The sequence below is a fragment of the Podarcis filfolensis genome (assembly GCF_964270895.1).
Source record: "Podarcis filfolensis genome assembly, chromosome: 7".
Lineage (NCBI taxonomy): Eukaryota > Metazoa > Chordata > Lepidosauria > Squamata > Lacertidae > Podarcis > Podarcis filfolensis.
The window spans coordinates 58,048,928-58,070,822 of NC_139603.1; the positions used below are offsets into that span (position 1 = coordinate 58,048,928).

General features: G+C 41.8%; 1 protein-coding gene across 1 annotated transcript in view; it reads left to right on the plus strand.

The window, feature by feature from the left end:
* The first annotated feature begins 8,900 nt into the window (after positions 1-8,900).
* The window catches only part of SULF1 (sulfatase 1), a 115,283-nt gene continuing 102,288 nt past the window's right edge, over positions 8,901-21,895 (plus strand). Inside the window, exon 1 of the mRNA XM_083623233.1 lies at positions 8,901-8,956. The gene's annotated coding sequence lies outside the window, so the exon portion shown is untranslated. The remainder of the gene's footprint in view (positions 8,957-21,895) is intronic.

The window sequence follows — 21,895 nt, forward strand, 5'->3', positions numbered from 1 at the left end:
GAAGCGGGTGGCACTGTGGGTTAAACCACAGAGCCTAGGACTTGCCGATCAGAAGGCCAGCGGTTTGAATCCCCGTGACGGAGTGAGCTCCCGTTGCTCAGTCCCTGCTCCTGCCAACCTAGCTGTTCGAAAGCACGTCAAAGTGCAAGTAGATAAATAGGTACCGCTCCGGCGGGAAGGTAAATGCAGTTTCAGTGTGCTGCTCTGGTTCACCAGAAGCAGCTTAGTCATGCTGGCCACATGACCCGGAAGCTGTACACCGGCTCCCTCGGCCAATAAAGCAAGATGAGCGCCGCAACCCCAGAGTCTGTCACGACTGGACCTAATGGTCAGGGGTCCCTTTACCTTTACCTATTCACCACTAAGATCAGAAGATAGCCACAAAACAAGATGGCTTTAAAAGAGGATTCCACAAATTTGTGGAGGGTAAGGCTGTCCATAACTACTACTTACAATGGCTGTACACTTCTCCAGGATATGAGGCAACATGTCTTTAAACAGATGCCAGTCACTGGGGAGATAGCTATTGTGTACATGCTCTGCTTGTGGGCTTCCCATAGGCATCTGGTTGGTCACTGATGCCCAACTAAACAGGCTTTTGATCTGAGCCAGGAGGGCTGCTCTTTAGTTAGGTGTAGGGAATATGTGACCCTCCAGATGTTGTCGAACTCCAGCTCTCAGTGTCTCCAGCCAACAAGGTCAGGGATGATGGAAGTTGTAGTCTAGCAACATCTGGATGGGCATGGGTTCCCCACCCCTGTCTTAGACAGCCCATCTCTTATTATCTGCCTTTATGGGTCACTGCACAGATCATTCAGCATGTGGTGTAGATTCATGGTTGGCGACAATGTATGGATACTTTACTCACAACAAACAAAGCCATTCCTAGTGCAGGTTTCATGTGTCACCAAAAAAGGAGCCAAGAAGTTAGGACTTCCGGGTTAGCGCCATCGGTGAAATGGCGGAGTTCCTCTGACTGGAGGAACTGGCTCCGTGGAAACTGGGTCTACCTGCCACGGCGAAGGTGGGGACCCGCTTGTGCTTTCTTATACTGATAGTGACTATCCTTGGACAAGAAGCAGGAAGGAAGTAAAGCCTAAAAAGGAGTGATCTATTTTACCAACAAGTAGTTAATAAAAGTGAAGAAACTCTCCAACTCCCATCAGCCCCAACCAACATGGCTAATGATCATGGATGATAGGAGCTGTAGTCCAACTAAATCTGAAGGACTACAGATTCCCCGTCCCTTTTGTAAATGAAATATTATAGGTATGGCCCATGCAGGGGTGTGCGTGGGTGGCAGGGGGAAGCAAGGTATACTTGTCCCAGGTCTTGGAGGGCTAAACTGGTCATGGGGACCCCGACAAGGAAAGGCTGCTTTTTTGTTTGGGTTTATAACTTTCCTCTAACAAGATTCCTGCCCTGGGCCTCAGAGAAGCTCAGCATGGACCTGATGGTAACTACTTACACTAGCTTCTTTTTTTAAAAAAAATCTTCTCCATTTCCTTTAGGCTAAATATGGCAACCAACTGAAAGAAGAATAAGAAGAAAAACCTCCCTTGTTCATATTCCTCTAAAAATCTTTCATTAAGGTAAGTTGAATTTGGAAGCAAAACCATTTTTATATAAATCTTCAAAGCATTTTCTGCAAAGATAAACTACCTTTGAAAAATATACTATAAGAAAGATATTGCTATATGTATTATTGAAGCCAAGATTTTCACATGTGATTGATTTTGAACATTTGTTACATTCTGGTTGTTCTCTGGAAACGGTGAGTCTCTGAAAAACCTGCCTACATAGAAATGGGGCTCAGGAACCCTGTTGTTGTTGTTGTTGTTGTTGTTGTTGTTGTTGTTGTTGTTGTTGTTCTTCTTCTTCTTCTTCTTCTTCTTCTTCTTCTTCTTCTTCTTCTTCTTGAAAGGATGAAAGGATGGTGGGGGAATTCAATTTCTGACGAGAACTGACTTGATCCTGGACTAATGTGTGAACTGGAACCTAATTATCCTTTTGATGCCACACATCTCTGAATTTTGCAATGCAGTTTTCAGTTCAAAATAAATGTACCAAAGTGCATAAAGATGTGTGTTTAGTAATTTGTAATAAAATATGTATTTCAATACATATTTAAGCATGGCTTTTTGTGCATATTTTTTTTTAAATAACAGATTCATGTTGAAATGGGATGGAGCAGACTTATGAATGAACACATGCAAAAATAACATCAATAAAAAAAATACACTGATCTGTTCCATCCAGCTCATGAAGCTCTGCAGTGAAACACATGGGTTCAGTGAAGAACCATTCACTGGAACGATGTGCTACTTTTGTGCTCACACAGACAGAGCTTTGATTTTTATAGCTTTTGCCCAAACGAACTAGGCATTCAAATCTCTCTGTAAATGTTCAGAATTTGCTTTGCTCTTATAAGTGAGCATCAACGGTTGTCTCTGACGGCAAGGGATGTCCACCACCATAGGCAAAATCCCCCCTCCTTTCTGCTCCTCCTCGTTCCTCAATTTAAATCATAATGCTGAATATGTGACGTCACTCTCAATCATTTCCACATGGTTGCACTTCTGGGATCAAAAAGAAGGTGAAGCTCTCGTGTCAGAAGGTTGACAGAAAAGCCATTCCCAGGGAACTGCGAGGAGCTACCCGGAAACTATTGGTGATGTAAAGTGCTTTTTTGTTGTTGTTGCAATATTATTTTTCCATCAGAGATGTCATTCTAGAAAGACCCAGTTTTTTAAAAGTTGTGGCGCTAAGTGGTTTTTGGTTCCACCTGGCAAGGAGGGTTGAGTTGCAAAGTTTTCTGCACTCCTTCAAAGCTGACAAAAACCACTCCAGATAAAAAAAAGGTTTTAGTTAGAAGCAAAGTGAACTGGAGAGTGGCATCTCGGCATTCGTTTGCTTCCATCGGCACATACTTCCATTCTCTCTGGTACATTAGTTTTCTAAAGGTAGCATTTTGGCTCTGGTCAACCGAAAGGGCAAAGGTTACAGCATGCAAGGATGTGGGAGCTCGAAGAACGAAGGGCTCTTACAATGGTGGGGAAATGTGGGCCACCACTTTTGAATGTCAGGGAGATGTGTTAAATTGACAAGGAGAAAGGAGGTGTCATTTTAAAGGGGCAGGAAACAAATTCTCTGTGCAAATGGTGGCTGTAAACTTTGTAGGTAGTTCTTGGTTCTACAGCCAGATATAGTGAAGTCAAATTTTTGTTATGGCCTGCACACTTTGGGGGGGGGGTGGTGTTCATGTGTGTTGAATGCTTTAATTAGACTTCAATACAATATTCAACATCTTATTTCATTCATGAAAATTTTAACCGGTAGGCAAGTTTTTCTAGAAACTAGTGGACATTTTTAGTCTTGTTTGCATTGATTAAACTGGACATTCACATCCAAACTGATTAGAATGACTTTTTAGTGTGATCAGTATTTAGCTCTGTGACTTTCAGAGCTAGCGATACTAATAGTAATCCTGGATTGCTGCTTCTCTGTTCTGCTACTGAAGCTATTCTTGTTGTTTTGACATGCCTACTTCCTCGAAGAAACCATTTCCAAGCCAATTCCCAGGTTTTCCTTGTACGTAATTGGCATCCTCATTGAATAGTTTGAAGTAGTGCTGCTACAGTTGTTCCATAATATAAGACAAATACAAAAGACAAATATTGGCCTGTGCTCTGTTGGCTGAAGTTTGTGAGGCTTAGCAATGGGCATTAATTAGAAGACTGAGAGCCACTGTGATATAGTGTGAGGGTTCTATCTAGGAATGGAGAGATCTGTCTGTTTTGGCTGCCTCAGTTTCTGCTTTTTCCCATTTTAATTCGGTTCTCCACATTTCTACAGCAAATTGCAAAATCTCTTTTAACCCCCCCCCTGAAAATTCTCCAGCATTTTAGTGTTAATTTAGTGCAAGCAATTTCCCCCAATATATACATTTTTTTATAAACATTCCTTGGTTGGAGAACTATATAGCAAATTTCAGATAAGTGTAAATTTTGATGGCTGTGTTTTGGTTCTCATGTTGTTTCAGAAAGTTTTGATTTGATAAATTCAGCTTTAAATGTGAAGTGAAGTGAATTTCTCCCCCATCTCTACTTCTATCCAGCGGCTGTATGAGTGGAAGACAACTTGCACAACTGATCTTTCATTTCTTTTTCCCCCACCCCGCAGCTCCCTTCACAAAAAATATTTTCCAGAGAGCAGGGAGGAATTCTGAGCTGTGTCATAGGTGTTTGCAGCACCAAATAGACTCTCCAGAGGAAACTGAAATCATTGGGAGGTGAGGGACGGGCAAAAGGGACCAGAGAGGCTGATGGGGCTCATGATCAGAGCAGAGGGGGAGGCTAGGGGTGCAGAGAAGACTTGGCCAGAGCCATCGCAGGTTGCCTGGCGGGGGGAAGCGTCAGGCTCAGAGCAGCCTCAGTTTTCCCTACCTGTGAAATTAGACCAGGTGGGCAACTGTGTGTCCCCCTACTCTAACAAAAAGGCAGCAGCAAAGGGAGAAGATTATATATGACTTTACTGAATTATATCAATTCTTTTTATGAATTTGTAGTTGTCGCTTTCTTTATATGCTACAGCGTGTGGTATTATAGCGATTGAAATGTTTGTTGTTTTTAAATGCTTTTTGTGATTTTTGTGAAATGCTTTGAGCCCAGCATCCAATCCAAGATTTCTAGTGTCATGAGAGGAGAAAAACTTTTACCCTAACCACTTTCTCTATGCCGTGCATAATTTTATAAACTTATCACTTCTTACTCATCTTTTCTCTAAACTAAGAAGTCCCAAATGTTGCAACCTTTCCTTTTGGGAATGATACGTTGTATGAAAATGTTGCATCCATTAGTAATGCTTAAGAGCCAAATTTAACATGACACTTAATCTGTCACTTCCTGTGGTTTGTGGAGGTTTGTGGGGGGTTGCCTCCTACGCACTGTCGTTCCTGTATGATTCAATCCCTTCTCACATAAAGCCTGCTATTAGTTTTATTTTTATTTTTAAAAAATCATTATATGTAGTTTGGCCCTTAGTTTCTATTCAAGAGCATTAAATTAAACATTTTGCCTTCAGAGGTGAATTATGCAAAACATTGAATTTGGTGCTCAAACATGGGTTTGGAAACCCAATATAGAAATTTTGCTGTTAGAATAAGTGGAAAGTGATTACATGTTTTAAATAAGGATCTTCAGTTAATTATGTACAAGTATATTTAAATGCCCAATTACTATAGTTTTTCTTTGGTTAAGTTATTTGGTAATCAGAAAAAGACAGGTGTGCAGGCTTTTCCTTATCTGTTCAGGCAGAAGGCAGGGAACAATTAAGAGAAGCTTTTAAATATGGGTGAGAAGCCTGGAAGAGATTAAATCAATATGTAGATTGGACAATTTAACATTTTACCCCCCTGAATTTGCTCCCATTCATTTTGGGGGCAGCTTCCAAAAATATTTTTTTCCTATTTGGATCTTAAGTATAAGAGGAAAACTGATCAACATCTTTGTAATATCTGAATCATAGACAATAAGTTTTCTGTAAGCATGTTGTTGTAGTAGTAGTAGTAGTAGTAGTAGTAGAAGAAGAAGAAGAAGAAGAAGAAGAAGAAGAAGAGGGGGTACACAGTCAGAGCACCCCTCCCCCTTAGCCTCACAACTATAATGTGAAGCAGAATAGGCTGAGAGATAGTCACTTGCCTAAAGTCACCAGCTTGGTGAATGTAGAAGGATTAGAGGCTAGGTTTTCCTAGTCAATGCCCAGCATTCTGTTTGCTTCATCGCACTGTGAAGTTGATAGGAAACCAACTTGTGGTTGGAAACAGGCTCTTTTGAAGTCAGCAGTTGCATCCAATGTCTCAAAGATGTGTGAGTTAGATTTATTTTATCCTCCAGTTCCCAATTTCCTTACTTCTTTAAGAAATCAATAGGTTTCAGATGCAGCCTAGGAGATTGATGGAGTTCATCTCACTGAGTTCAACTGAACTGACTCCTAAGTGTGCATAGGACTGCAGTTTAGTGCTGAGTGAACCTGTGACTGATCTGGGGCTCCCTTAGTGAAGAATCCCTTAGTGAATATATTACATTCAAGACAGCATTTAGAGGACATATCTAAATGGTAGACTCGAGTGGATTTATGACGTTCAGGGCCATCTCTACCATTAGGCATAGTGAGGCAGCTGTCTCTGGTGGAAGATGCTGGGAGCAGTGGCAAGGGAGAATAAAGCTGCATGTGCCATAGAGCCTGCCCTGAACCCCTCTAATCTAGCCTGCTATCCTCAGGTGCAGTAGAAGATACTGACCCATCATCAGTAGTGACATAAGATTCAACTGATAGTCCAGTTTACTTTCATACATGGAATAGACAAGGATGCCACATTGTTCTTTACCTCATGCCACAAAATGTCCTAGGCCAGCCCTGAAGTTAATAAGAATACAGTGGATGCTCGGGTTGCAAACGTGATCCGTGTGGGATGCACGTTCGCAACCTACAGCGGCATGTCTGCACACGCGCAGGTTACGATTCTGTGCTTCTGCACATGCGCAAAGCGCGATTTAGCGCTTCTACACATGTGCGACCACCAAAACCCAAAAAAACGCAAGCTGAAGCATCTGTAACCCAAGGTATGGACTGTATATGTTTTCAACATTCCCCTCAGCATGGGGAAACTGTATTCATTCAAAGTGCTTCCACCCCACCTTTCAATATAAAAATACCCAATAAAATAAAAACCACCCATATCAAAACACTAACAGCAAATTCTGCTTTAGAATCATGGTGTTTTATGCTCTTGTGTCCCCCTTGACTACTACCTTTTTGGTCTCTATTTTATAATTCCCCAGTTTCCTTGAGTCCTTCATGTGTGTGTATTAAATTAGCTGTCATTACTGGAGGATTTTAATTGGAGCACTGATTACACAATGAATATATATCACCAAATACTCATCATAAGAGGGTGATTAAACTATATTATCCTCCTCAAATAAACAATTTTACACTATCCCCAGAGTTCAGTTATGAGAGGCAGTGATTAACAAGCAAAGCTGAGAGTGACAGATGCTTTTTGATATTTAAAGATAAAACTTATTTTTGACAGAAGGTTATCTATTTGGGACACATTTCCTGCCCCTTTTCAGGAATAATCTTTCGAAAGGCAAATCAGGAAAAGCACTAGTTCTAAACACTTGGCTACACGTATAGGCATGTACCATTCAGTACTGTGTCTTCCTATATGGTTTTACAACCAGGACCAGCCCAATATATTTTGGCAGCTGAGGAGAACCACAAAATGGCAGCATCCCACCTACCCTGCCTGGGAAGAAGGGGTGAATGAACATCTTATTGAGGAACAAGGGGGAAATACACTGGGAACAAGAGGGGAAGGTGAGCAGCAATGCCTCCTATTCACCAAGAGGCCGATGTAGAGGTAAGGGACCCCTGACCATTAGGTCCAATCGCGGACGACTCTGGGGTTGCGGTGCTCATAGCATTGGTGTAATCCAGCTTCAAAGGAGCACACCGCAGTTGTTGCTGCCCCTGTGGATCCTGCCACCCAAGGCAGTCGCCACACCTTGCCTCATATTTGGCCAAACAACAGCAAAGCAAAATGTGAGTTATGATTTTTAGATATATATATTTTTGCCACAACTCACTTACAAAGATTTGTGGGAGGGGGAGGGGAATAAATGATGAGAGAATAAAGACTATTGCTTTGTTTTGTTTTGATGCAAATCTTACCCTCCCTCATTCATTTATAATCTTTTTTGAAATAGATTAAATTTACGCCATCTACTCCTGCTATCCAGTCATTTTTAAGCACCGATGCTTGGATCTCAATGTGAAAAACTCTTTTTGCCCACATTTGAAGGCACATGTTTATCTGAGGCATTCCATTCCCCCTCGCCCAGATATTCACATGAGCAAAATACGGATGATAAGAAGGCTATGACTTTGTTTCAAGTTTGATTTCTCAAACCACAGACTGCTGTGTTACTCTTCTTAAAACTGCTTTGAAGAGCTTGCTCATTATAACTGCATTTAGGCTGTTTTCAAAACCCACTGCAAAACAGTCATTGAGTATGAGAACCCTCTGGTGTGTGTGTGTGTGTGTGTGTGTGTGTGTGTGTGTTTTAAAGTCCATGGCTTTGATATTATAATTGCTGCAAGTGGATGCAATTAAATCTTTATTTGGAAACCTGCACTGATGCAAGTTATTCAGAACAAGCCACTGACTCTGTATTTTCATGTGTATTTACTCTTATAATCAAAGCTTTTGTTCCCTTAAACTAACAAGGACTCTTTAGCATAAGAAAGAGTTTCTTCTAGCCACTTTAGGCTGTGCTTTCCAAAAGAGGGTCTGAGTCTGGAAGCATCTACAGTCCTCCTTTCTTTGCAAACAGCACCAACTAACAACATTTAATAGACGGATATTTTGTTGATTTTTTAATGCTTCAAACAGAGGTTCACACTTTTAATTGAGGGATATACTAATAAATATCCCTAAGGGTAAAAGTAGATGTTGTAAGAGACACACCATTATAAGGGTGGGTATTATAAAAGGCAGTGCCCTCTACATTATCAACCCTGCAACAGTCTATTGCAAATAATGTGGGATGCATCTTCCCAGGGACAGATGGGCAGTTCAAGAGTCGTATTACACATTTTTGTATTTGACATTATGAGGGAAACAAGGAAAGAGACATGAGATGGCATCCCACTAAATCATGGGCAGAGAAGGTGCAGTGAAATAAATGGATAAGGTGATTGTGATTAATGTAAGTCCATTGATTTCAATGGCTCCACTCTGACTTTGGGGTTCCTCAGGCCTTCAGCCCCTGGGAGTCTTCTCAGGCCAAACCTCCTTGATTACTTTTGCCTGGGAGGAATGCTTGCCTGGAGGTGTGTGTGAGGAAACCTCTGATTTTTACATGGCTGGAATGTAATCTATTGTAGAAAGGTAAGAGTCACACCCATTTGCCTTGTCCATTTTTACATGTGGACTCACCCTTCACTGTTATGCGGTTCCCATTAGGAAATGCAACCCTCAGGGCTCAAAAGGGATTGTGACTGGATATCACCCATGGAATGGCATCAGCTCCAAATCTTTTATAATGTAGATTTTGGCCCAAATTCAGATAAGGAATGTATTTTATGACCAGTTTGTCTTCCTTTATCAGCCACGTGGGATAGCTAAGTAGCACAGTGGCCTTCCTTTTTCAATATACAGTTTAATCCTGTGGCTGGGACAAGATGGCTGCATGGCATTTGAACCTAGGCCTAGTTTAATCCTGGGCCCAGTGTATGGCACACACAATTTAGGTATAACCCCTCTCCACATAGTCTGTGCCAAGGACAGGATTGAGCACTTGTACAATCTTACGTCCACCTTTTTGGGAGTAAACCTCATGGAATTCAATGGAAGTAACTTCTGAGTAGACATGTATAGAATTACACTGCCCATTGCTAGTGGAAGGTTTGAAGAGCTGTTGATACAGGACCACTAAATGCCTTGCGTTAAGACAATGATATAATGGTTGATGTGGGATGGCTAATCTACTGGTGCTTTTACTCACTAGCCTTACTGCCACTGCTGCTAAGGCATTTGTTAGCATTCTTGTTCACAGAATATTATAATTTCCCATGTTGTGGGTAGGGACATTGTAAGGCGTTTTTGTCACACAATGTGACAAAACACTTGTCACCAGTACGTGCCTTTAAACTGAAAGGTTGTGTTCTGGAAAAGATCGTTTCCATTCGTAGCAATGGGGGCTGGAGTGGGGCATGGAGACATGATGTTCCTACAACACAGTCTCTAACAAGACCAGACTATCCCAAACATCAGGTAACAGGATTGTACACCAAGAAAGTTGGCAAGCCACCAAAGTCTGCATGCGGCGTGTGCTCAGGAGGACTTCGTGCTGTTCACCCTAAAGTTCTTAAGAGGTTGTCAAAAACAAAGAAGCATGTTAGCAGATCCTATGGTGGTTCCATGTGTGCTAAATGCATTCGTGACAGAATCAAAAAACATTCCTTATTGGGGAGCAGATTATTGTTTTCAAGGTGCTGAAGGCACAAGCGCAGAGTCAGAAATCAAAGTGATAATTTGTGTTGTCTGCCTAATAAATGATGATTTAACTTCAAAAAAGAGAGTGAGAAGAAAAGAAAAGATACAAAACTTTGGTAGAGTTCCCAATAGCTAACATTTTTTTGAATTTACCAGGCTGAATCAATACATTATAAAATTGGCTTCTTGATTTTGAATAAGAGAGATGTGGTGCAGTAGAGGAGGGAAGGCAGAGAGATTTGTTTTTATTTATTGAAAAACAATTCTAAGCTGCTTAATATTTGAAAATCTCCAAGCAGTATACAAAAAAACATATGCACCACAAAAGTCATAAAACAGTCTCATAAGAATAAAGAGGCATCATAAAATGAGCAAAGCAATTATTTTTAAAAATAATAATAAAAGGATCTAAGTTTATGGGTCAAGGAAAGTTTGGACAAAAAGATTCACCACCCCCAGAACAATAACATCCTACCCACCTGCCTAGGAAATGCTGGCTCCTCAAATTCATTGGTGCAACCAGGTTGTTTTAGACCTTGGACTTAAAGGTCTTAGGGAAGGAATAGATCTTGAGATGGCCATGTGTAATACTTCAGTTGTGGAGCATACAATTAACATTTAAGGTAAAGGTAAAGGGACCCCTGACCATTAGGTCCAGTCGTGGCCGACTCTGGGGTTGCGGCGCTCATCTCGCTTTATTGGCTGAGGGAGCCGGCATACAGCTTCCGGGTCATGTGGCCAGCAGGATTAAGCCGCTTCTGGCGAACCAGAGCAGCAAATGGAAACACCGTTTACCTTCCCGCTGGAGCAGTACCTATTTATCTACTTGCACTTTGACGTGCTTTTGAACTGCTAGGTTGGCAGGAGCAGGGACTGAGCAACGGGAGCTCACCCCGTCACGGGGATTTGAACCGCCGACCTTCTGATCGGCAAGCCCTAGGCTCTGTGGTTTAACCCACAGCTCCACCCGCGTCCCACACAATTAACATTTATCATACTGTATTTCCTTTCTCCCCACCACTCCATACTTTAGAACTGCGTCTACATTCTTTGTGTAATAGGGCAAGATTTGTCAGTCCTGATAAAAAATAAATACTCAGTTTGAACACTTGCATTTTCACATTTTAAACACATTAAATAGCAGTGTTATCTTGACTATAGAAATAAAATGGAGGAAGAGGCAGCAAAAGGCTGCTGTTGTGGTCAAGACAAATGAATAAAGGGGGGGCAGTTCTAGGACCCAGCAACTTGACACTACTGTGTCTTCTACGTACTGGGCACTGGGACCAGAACTTTGCAGTGGAGGGAGGGCTGAGCTGAGGCAAGGTAGAGAGTAAAGAAGAAACGTAGTCCTGAAATGTGATCTTCGAGATCTTCATGAATTGTTCCTTTTCAGTGCAGTGGGGGGGGATCCCTTTTGAATTTAACTTTTTCACCTTTCACCTTATAAAATACTTTGAGTCTCCCTGCACAGGGAAGACTTCTGCCTGATGCACCAGTCACCAATCACTGCAGCAATTTGATGGGAAAAGCCAAAGTTTGGGCTCTTTCCATGAAAATCATTCAGCATGATCTTGTGAGTGGGGACCCGTGGGGACTTTCACACCCTGGCAAAGGCACTTGGGGCTCCACTCCAAAACTGGCTCTATGCTAGCCCTCATCCACCAGGCTCCTTCCAGATGTTTGGGACTATAACCACCAGAATATCCATCCACCATATCCACCCAGCATGCATTGGAGCCTGTAGAACCTGCATAAAATCACTATAAATTTCTACACTTATAAGTGGAGAAAGTGAGGGTATCCCAGCCTCCAGCCACCGGAGAAATAATGCTGGCAGTGAGTTGATTTTCATTTTTTAAAGAAAAGTCTTTGACTTGTCAAATTCTTTCTTCAGTTCACTGAAGTTATACTTGCCAACATTTTTTAAATATATATATATAAGTTTCCACGCTCATCAGAAGTCTTCTGTATACTTAAAAGAACCCCCCACCCCCAATCATTTTATTAAGAAAGCATATTTAACATTGTTTTAACAGAGTTACTGGATCAGTGAGTGCATTCATGCGGCTGCTTCCCATCTGCTTCTCGCAGATCTTTCATTTGGAGATGCATTGCAATAGAGCCGTGTGTAGTAGTGGCATTGTGCTACTTTTGCCCACAAAGAATGGACAGTTCAAAGGGTCAGCCTTAGCACGTTTGCCCCTAGCAGGGCCTAGATTTCAGAAAATGCTTTGGGAAAGCTGTTTGCAGTGTTTGTGTCTCAGGCTAAAATAATCAAGAGGTGCAAAATTACTCTATATCTGATACAGGGTTTTTTTCCCCCTTACCTTGATAGTTCTATTTGGCCCAGAATTCTGGGCAAAAGCCCTCTGTGTGGATTTCACTGTTAGGTGACTTTAAAAATCCACCCTGTTGTAGACGTAGAAACCACGATTAAGGCTTCCTTTTTGCTTATATTGGCAGACGGTTGTGTAGAAATGTAGGCTACAATCCCACAGTTACCTGGGAGTTTATGGCATTGAATTCAATGAGGTTTACCTCTGAATAGACGTGTATGGGGTTTTTGCTTTCAGTGGCCTAAAACGTCCACTAAATTTCTCTCCCGAGGTGCTCTTAAGGTACTGGAAAAAGATAGCAACCCTATTATGTAGTGATGGAAAAGCCATTGTGTAAATCCACTGCATCCTTCTATCTTTTAAGCAATGACTAAAAATGTTTGAATAGCAGCCTGATATGTGGTCATGTCTTGTGGGAAAGCATTGCTGATTTAAAATCTCTGTATGGAATTTAGGTTTCATATGTATCTGGGGGACAGGAAACAATTCATTACAAGAACCTCATTGTCTGTCAGAATTATGTCAAGCTTAATGCCTTTGACACAGTCAAAAAACAGGACCAGAAGAAGAAGAATATGTTGCCAAAAGAAGAAAAACAGCCCTGTCCAAGGCTACAATCCTATATATGGGAATAAATTGCATTGATTTCAGAGGTTTAGCATGAGCAGAATCAGGCCTCAATGATTCTAAACCCAGTGTTGTGTAGTGGTTAGATTGTTGGACTATGAGCTGGGAGACTTGGGTTCAGTCCTCACTCAGCCATGAAGCTCAGTGGGTGACCTTGCCTTCCTGCCCGACTGTCAGCTATTCACAGCTGCCTCACTGGCCACTGTCAGTTTGATCTGCGGCAGCAGACTTTTCTTATGTTCGCTTACCCTGTCTTCACAGACAAATTGGAAAGTTCATACATCTAATGCTTTTAGTTAGTGTGCTGGCAGAATTAGAGAAGCTACACTACTTTGTCATGTTACTATGCATCGGTAGGGCTTCTTCCCAGGTAAATGCATGTAAGGATTACACCGTTGCAGTGCACAGTGCTGTATAATGGTTACTCAGAAGTAAATCCTACTGTGTTCAGCAGGGCTTGGTTCCAGGTTAGCTTCTTCCTGGAAGCAAGTTCTTTTATAGGTTTATTCCAGAGGAGACATGCATAAAAGAATGCCGTTAATCACACATCGTCTTTGCTTATATGTGAGGTTCTCTTTCATTGCTTTATATCATTTTGCACAAGGCTTAGCTGGGGGGGGATGGGGACATCTGCCCCCCCAAATCATGTAAATAAAAATACTTAACTAACTGACCAATTGTGTCGCAGATAACTCGGTTCTGTCCCCCCCCAAACATAAATCCTGCCCCCCCAAATAAATCCTGGCTACACCCATGCACAAGGTGGGGGGAGGAGTGAGGAACACAAGCACGCAACCACCCACCATGTACATTTCCATCCCCCCTCCTTTTTTTAAAAAAATAATAATAGGAAAACCATGATTGCAATCTCCCATTTAAAACAGAAACAAAGGAGCAGTCCTATGGGGCTGTTTGAAGACCAGGGAAATGGCAGTTTGAGAAAGGATGTTTAATCTGTCCCTCCCTTTCCCTGGTTTGAATCATATTTCTCCCTCCCTCCTGAAGCCACACAGATAATTTAAATCAGAGCAAAGGAGGACATTATTTAAAGCCTTCTCCCAAAGCACCACTTTCCCAGCATGCAAAGCAGCTGCCCCTCGGGCTGTCAGTTGATTAAAACAAGCAAACATGGGATATCCAGACACTTCTGCACAGGGTATAGATTTCCAGTTGGCCATTATGCCCCATATGATGGGTTATCACAGATGGCACTTGGAGAGCTAAGCTAGACATGCACTTGAATGTTTAGCAAGCAGCTGCTGTGCCTTGTTTTCCCCTAACTAATTACAGGGGTGGGAGAGCCCATTTTTCACTCTGAAGGCAGCATGCCGGAAGGAGAGGCTTATCTCTTCATTCCTCCACCAAGATTTGGAATGGAGATTGGGGACCCCTGCCTGGCTTAGCCTTGGGTAGGTTGGGAAGTCCCTTACTGGTGCCAGTGGAGACTTTCCACCCTAAGGCGCCTAGTTATGATAGGTGGGTGGAAAAGACTGATTTCCATTCCAATCTTGCTTGGGGAGTAAAGAGATAAGCCTCCTTTGCAGGTTGCCTTAAGAGTGAGAACTCTGCTGCTCCACCCTTATAATTAGTTAAGGATAAACAAGATGCACAACATTTTAGTGCATGCCTGGTTGGGTCCTATGGCTGTGATTCTAAGCACACTTACTTGGGAGGAAGCTCTGTGGCCATAAACCGGACTTGCTTCTGAGTCAACATGCAAAGGATTGCATTACTTGCATCACCTTCCTAAACTGAATTTAAGCGATCAGTTGTCATCATGAATAGTGTTCATTTCCTCTCACTGCTATTGGATGAAGAGGGAAATGAGCTGGTATATTAAACTCTGTGCATTCCCACGCTCTCTGTCCAGAGACATGTTGCCCTTGTTACTGTTTTCTTAGGAAAGTGGTACCTCAGCTCCGTGTAATAATAGAAACGAGCTCAAGGGAAAAATGTTGAAGCTGAATGTTGATAAGAGAAATTTATGTGGAGGTTTGTGGATTTCTCATATCTCTCTGTTCCAGTTCAGAGCCAGGTTTGTGTCAGGCTGAGCTGGGAAGGAATGAAGATGGCGAGATCTGGCTAAAGGAAGCGATTTAATTCTGATCAGTTGTTTTTAGTTTGTTCACATTTAACACTCTTAAAATGACTGTTCTACATGTTTTGCCATGTTTTGTATGGCTTACTCCCAGATTTTTAGCTTGAATAAAGTTAACTTCATACTTAGAAACTAGAAGGCGGGCAGGCAGGGGATCCTGGAGAATCTGAAACTTGGTGCACTAAGGGGAAAATACATATTATACGAGCACAATGTTTACTCAGAAATAAATCATAATTTTATTCATTGGGGCATATTCCAGTGTGGTGTAGTGGTTTGGCCTAGGACTGGCAAACCAGGGTTCAAATCCCCACTTAGCCATGAAGCCCACAGAATGACTTTAGGCCGCTCACTATCTCTTATCCTGACCTAAGAGGAGGAAAGGTGGAACATAAATGTAAAAAATACATAAAGGTATGTGTGCCTAGGATTGCAGCCTAAGTCTAGTGTAGCTTGATATAGGGAAAGCCCTCCTTCAGTCAAGTATTTAGGCCTCAAATGCTTTAGGGCTCCATGCTTACATGGCATGGAGTCATATGGGTCAAGGGTCAAGTATACAGGTGGTTGACTGAAACCCTTCCAATGTATATTCCCACATCCTCACTGAAATTTATCCCAAGCTATATGACTAGACAGTGCTCTGGACACCTTCACGGAATCTGTATTAACAGCACAGTCAAGTGCAGAACAAATATGAACCACTTTACTGGGAAAACAGGCTGCAAAGGTCTTCTATCAGTATTCTATCACCTCCAGCCTTTTTGTCTGATTTAAGTAATCCTTTAGCCTTGCTAGAGGGTTACCTGTGGACACAATGGCAGCAGAAAAATGGGATCGCTTTGTCATCTTCACTGCCACAAAGTAGGCCTAATAATTTGCTCTTATGCATTTTTCATAAAACACTGCATTTACTTGTGTTCTAGCTGTTCTGTCTGTTTCACAGTACCTGTACACCATAAGGAAAGTAGCCTACCTAGGAGAAGAATTCTCACCCTAAATCTTGGCTGCCTTGCAGCCATGCTCATTCATGAGAAAGGCATCAAACCCCAAGGAAAAATCCAAACCTAAGAGAAAGCCCCACTGAATTCCATAGGACTTACTTCTGAGTAGACTTTATTAGGATTGCAGCCCAAAGTACTAAGCCCCAAGGCATACAGTGGGATTTACCTCTGAGTAAACATGTATAGCACTATGCTCTGGAAGGCTGCAATCCTGTATACATCAATGTGGGAGTAGGGCCCAATGAATGCAGTGGTGCTTACTTCTGAGTAGACATGTACAGAACAAGCTTGTTATTTGACACTTCATACTCTTACCTGACACTTCAGCACTTTCTCTTGGGAGCGGGAGATAAAATTCCTGTTCGTTTTGGATTGCATGGGCATACTAGGAAGCGAACGTATTTGCTATATTCATATCCAACTGTTTACTTCAAAGACCTCAAAGCAGCGTACAAAGAGTTGCCAAATGGTGTGTCTTACCAAGACAGTGCCATGGCTTACACCTGCTTAGTTGCTGTGTCCTGCACCTTCAGACATTGCCCTGGGCCCTGAACCACTACAAGCAATTCCCTATGCAGGGCGGAAAGCTTGAAGCAACTAAAAAAACACATGTGTTGATAACAGATGATGCTTAAGGCGAAAGACAAAAATAGGATTGACAACCATTGCAGTTCCCCTTTAACCTTCTCGCCAGGCTGTATGTAGCTGGAAACAGTGATATCTAAAGGCTTGTGGTCAATGCCATTTATTATGACCTGTTGACCTCCTCACTTGTTTTTATTCCGAGACTGGATTCAACATTGTACACCTCAGCACCATTTGCAGCTGTGGGTCACAGGACATACTTATTAATAAGGAAAACTAAAGGAAGAATAGCTAAATAGATAGATTTGAAACTGTCTACATAGTAGTTCCTACGTTGGTGCAAGGAAGAGGAGGGGAAAGTAGGAAATTCATTTTAGATCAAGGGCACATCCAGACAGTTGGTATTTTGTGGTTAGGATTCTATGGTATACTGACAAATTCAGGTTGCACAATTAAAGTCAATCTTGCTGCTCTTCTGCAACAAGCCAACTTTATGTGACTTCTCTAATGTCCCAGTAAACAAATCAGAGTGAATGCTCAGTAAACAGTGGATTCAGTATAGCCTCCCTGCAAACTTTGTGCAAACTAATCAGAATACAGATCTGGAAGTGAACCAAGATGAGGGACGCTTAACACACTTTCTTACAGAGACCTGGTGGTTACTGTAAGATGTTAACTGTGGGAACGAGAATAAAAGTGAGCATTTTACAACACTGAATTTGCCAACAATGAATCTTGCATGTCTGATTTTCTTTTCAGCAGGACATTATTTATTTGGTTCTAAATCTTATCTCAACAAGGTCATTCTGACCTAGCTAGGATTTCCATTTTCCTTTTCACATTTATGGTGGGTAGTTTGAGCAGAGCAGACTGCTAAAACATTTCCTCATATGAGCTTCACAGGAGAAAAACCCAACGTTCGGATACAATGTGCAAATATGTGTTGAGAGATCAAACAACCTTTCAAGATACTCAGAGCTCTTTTTCAAGCCTGGAAAGCTGAGTCATGTTCCATACAGGGTCGCCCTAAGACAATGGTTCTCAAACCTTTTCACTCTCGGCCATATTTTCATAATAAAAATTTGCTTTCACCACACTAAACGTTTTATTGATAAGAAATGCACTGGAAAACAAACAGAAAAGATTTTGAAAAGATATATATCCATATTTTGCAAATAAATTAAACAATATTAATACTATACTATATTACACTGAAATGTTTAATATTTCCTTGAATGGCTTTGAAATCTCCTGGCACACCAGTGTGGCATGTCACATCCTTTGAGAACCACTGTCCTAAGACTTTGGGCTACCTTAGGTGAACTCTGTGCTCTAAATTCTCACCATCACTCATCGCCTTGCAGCCTTTCCCACCTGAGGCAACTGCTTTACTCTGTCTAATGGTAGGGGCAATCCTGGTTCTATAGTAAATGCAAGAGCATGCAAAGATGCAGTATTCACACACAACCGGCAATGGAAGGACTCCATTTAAACTTATTTAAATGGATCCATGACTCTTCCTAAATTTAAGGGGAACTGACACTTTCTCTCATGCTTTGATTACTGAACTCAAGTTGGAGTTTAGTAATCAACTAAAGCATGAGAGGAATGGGCAAGAAATCAGCAAACAGGGAGTGGAATGGGGTTATTACAGATTATAAGAGATGTGTAGTTTTTTTAAAAAAATGTACAACAGCATCTGGGAAATTGAAATTCTCCTAAATTCTCCCAAAATGGCATTCATTAGAACAGCTTAAATGTTACAGGAAGCCTTTCCTTTGTGGAACTGGATGTTTCTAATTTAATTCTTAAGGAAATTGCATTCTTTCGTAAAAAAAACCCCAACAGATTTACAAAATTGTGTGTATATCAGCTTTCCCATCCATATAATATAGGACCTTGTTTACTGAAGTGCCTTCAGGGGGCGTATTATAAATAAGAGAACTGAATAAATAGAGAATATAAGAGAATGCTGAACATAGAAGAAGTGATTGATTTAGTTACAGGTAGGTGACCACTGAGCCAAGGGCTTGCTAGGGCTTGCCCATCAGAAGGTTGGCGGTTCAAATCCCCGCAACGGGGTGAGCTCCCGTGGCTTGGTCCCTGCTCCTGCCAACCTAGCAATTCAAAAGCACGTCAGAGTACAAGTAGATAAATAGGTATCGCTCCAGCAGGAAGGTGAACGGCGTTTTCGTGTGCTGCTCTGGTTCACCAGAAGTGGCTTAGTCATGCTGGCCACATGACTCGGAAGCTGTACGCCAGCTCCCTCGGCCAATAAAGCGAGATGAGCGCGCAACACCAGAGTCGTCCACAACTGGACCTAACAGTCAGGGGTCCCTTTACCTTTACCTTTAGGTAGCCGTATCGGTCTGAAGTATCTGAAGTATCTGTAGAAGTGTGCACGCACATGAAAGCTCATACCAATAACAAACTTAGTTGGTCTCTAAGGTGCTACAAAATTAATTTTGTGATTGATTTAGATCACTGGGACTTGAGGATTATCTATCAATGATCTAGTAGTATGCACCCATATCTTCTAAAATCTCTCTTACGTACAAAGAGAAGTTCCATCGTTCCGAGTAGATGTGTTCCTGCTGCTCTGACCTTCATGAAGGATCCTTGAACTTCCTGGAAATGTGTTTTCTCTTCCCTTTCCCAGTTAGGACTTGCATCTGAATATATGAATAGATTCTGCTGAAAATATTGGGGAAACTTGGGAGGAAGTTGTGGGACTAGTGTGGAGGAAGAGGGCAGTGTATGAAGAAAAATGCTGTATCCAATGCAGTGCAGCATAGAATAATCACCTTGAGCAATATTAAGGGTCACAGGCAGCAAACATGGTGGTGAAGAATAAGACCACTTATTATGCACGGTCTCATTCATTCCTAAAGCACATGCCCATATACACTGCTACCCTTCGACGGCCAGCTTGCTAGTACAGTATTTCATTAATGCTTGCATGGACACGTTTGAATTTATATTGCCATTAAAAACTAACAAAATTAGGGACTCCTTAGGTCTAGCAAGGGAAAATCAGCATCATGGGGGGGGGGGCTTAAACATAGTCAGTGTGTACGTGCCACAGCAAATTTAGAAACAATATTTCCACTTTACCAATATTACCATTTAATTGTATTTACATCATCACTGTTTATATTACACCCTATCCCTTGGCTGCGGACAACTCACAACAATTTCATTTCTCTGTCCTCAAACTGCTGAGCATCTGTTCGTAAAAAAAAATATTTGAAGTGCTTCAGTATGCAAAGCAACAGTAAACTTTTTTCACCTGTTCTGTCTCTGTTGCTTAATTCAGTACTGGCTATCTTTTCTAACAGCTGTTTGCAATATTTTGGATTTCCCATGTCTCCAAATAGTATGCACTTCTGATGTGGTGTTACTGAAACGGTAGGGGTGAAACTGTTACGTCTGTCCTTTTGCAGCTTCTTAGGTTTTACTTAGTACTCAGAGAACAGTCGAAGAGAATGTAAAACAAACTAGCTCTCAGAATGCCTCCAGGGATTTCCAAATGGACAAGGTTATCCAGAGACTTTCAAGACCACAGTCTGGTAGGGAAAGAAATAAAGGGGGGGGGGAGAGAGAGAAGAGAGAGAGAAAACAAAGTTTGCCCTGTAACATTAATTGGCACTATTTAAATTCTTATGATACCCAAGGGATAATAGGTTTAGCTGGCCTTGCCACTTACCATCATTGAAAATATTGCCCTGCTCCTTGTTTACCTGGATTGAGAAGATTAGGGAATTGTATTGTGGTGAATACCAGCATCTGTGAAAGCGGTTGCAGTTTAATAGGCTGAAACAGACACCATATAATCACTTCTAGGAAGAACTTGAAGCAAATGAAATGAGGAACTATTTATTTTCCCCATTTACCAGCTGGGCACAAAAATATACCTCTCTTAATTAATGTTTTATTATGAAATGTGGGTCTAACATATCTTCCATTAACATGTATTGATTTCAAAAATGAAGCAAACTGAATAAGTGTTTCTGGGCTTTCAGATCATTTTCTTTTAACTCGTCGCTTAAAACAGATCATATTTGCAAGTCTTTCTACAGTTTAGAGCTTTGCACTTTTAATGACAGTTCTCTTTTTAGAATTTCCTTTCCCAGTTCAAAGAAATCCAACATCTGTCCTCATGTGAAATGCAGATTTAACGAAGTGTCAAGTCAGACACTTTAGAATGAATCTTTAAAGACTCAAAAGACTTCTCTCCCTTCTTCTTTCCACACTTGCTTATTTGACAGAACATGCAAATAAGGATTTTGGGTTTTTTTATTAGTTACAGAATGTATTTCCTTTGCCTTCGTATCACCCTCCTAATGATTAGGTCCACTTTACAAACAAGACAGATGTCACAGAGGTAGGAAAGCTCAGACAGATGTAAAATCTGTGTTGATAGAAGCCACTCCTAAATGGAAAATTACCTCTGCTAAATCATCTCTCTAATTCAGAGAGATTTTCTGACCTGATCCAGAGCGAGGAGAATCATACAAGATACCTCATTTGGCCAGTTGTGTGTTGTTGTTGTTTAAATGAGATAACTTGCTTAAGTGAAGCATGAACTCTTGCATGTTTACTTGTGAATAACTTTGCACACTTTTACGGGAGTGTTAAATCCCACTGAATTCAATGGGGCTTCCGAATAGGCTGGTTCTGCATCGGACTGCACTCTCAGTTCCACTGAGCTCAGTGGGCTGGGGCTTCCTGGGCATAAACTGCCCCCTGGGAATGTGGGCATTTACACAGATGCGTCGCTCTGATAGGATCCCTTCTGCTGGCGCCTTGCTTTGCCCCTCGGTCACTGCTGCGCCTTGGCTTGAAAGACAATCCACTTGTTTGCACAGGCAGCGGACCCAGACATGCAGAGATCCGCGCTGGAGAAATGCCTGCAGCTCAGCGGATCTACACCCGCGTAAAGAGGACAAAGCCTCCCTTAGCATCAGAAAGAGCCCGGCTCTTCTCGCAGTCTCTCTCTCCCCCCCTCTCCAGACCATCCCGAGAAGGTGGCGTTAGGATTTCAAGATGCGAATTGCTCCGTTTCGGCGCAAACGACCCGCGCATTAGCACTTGCTCAGGTTCTCCAGCGGGAGCTTTTGATCTCTTCCTCTAGCTGAGGAGGAAGGCTTTTTTATTTGGAGATTCCCAACAGCCTAGCCAT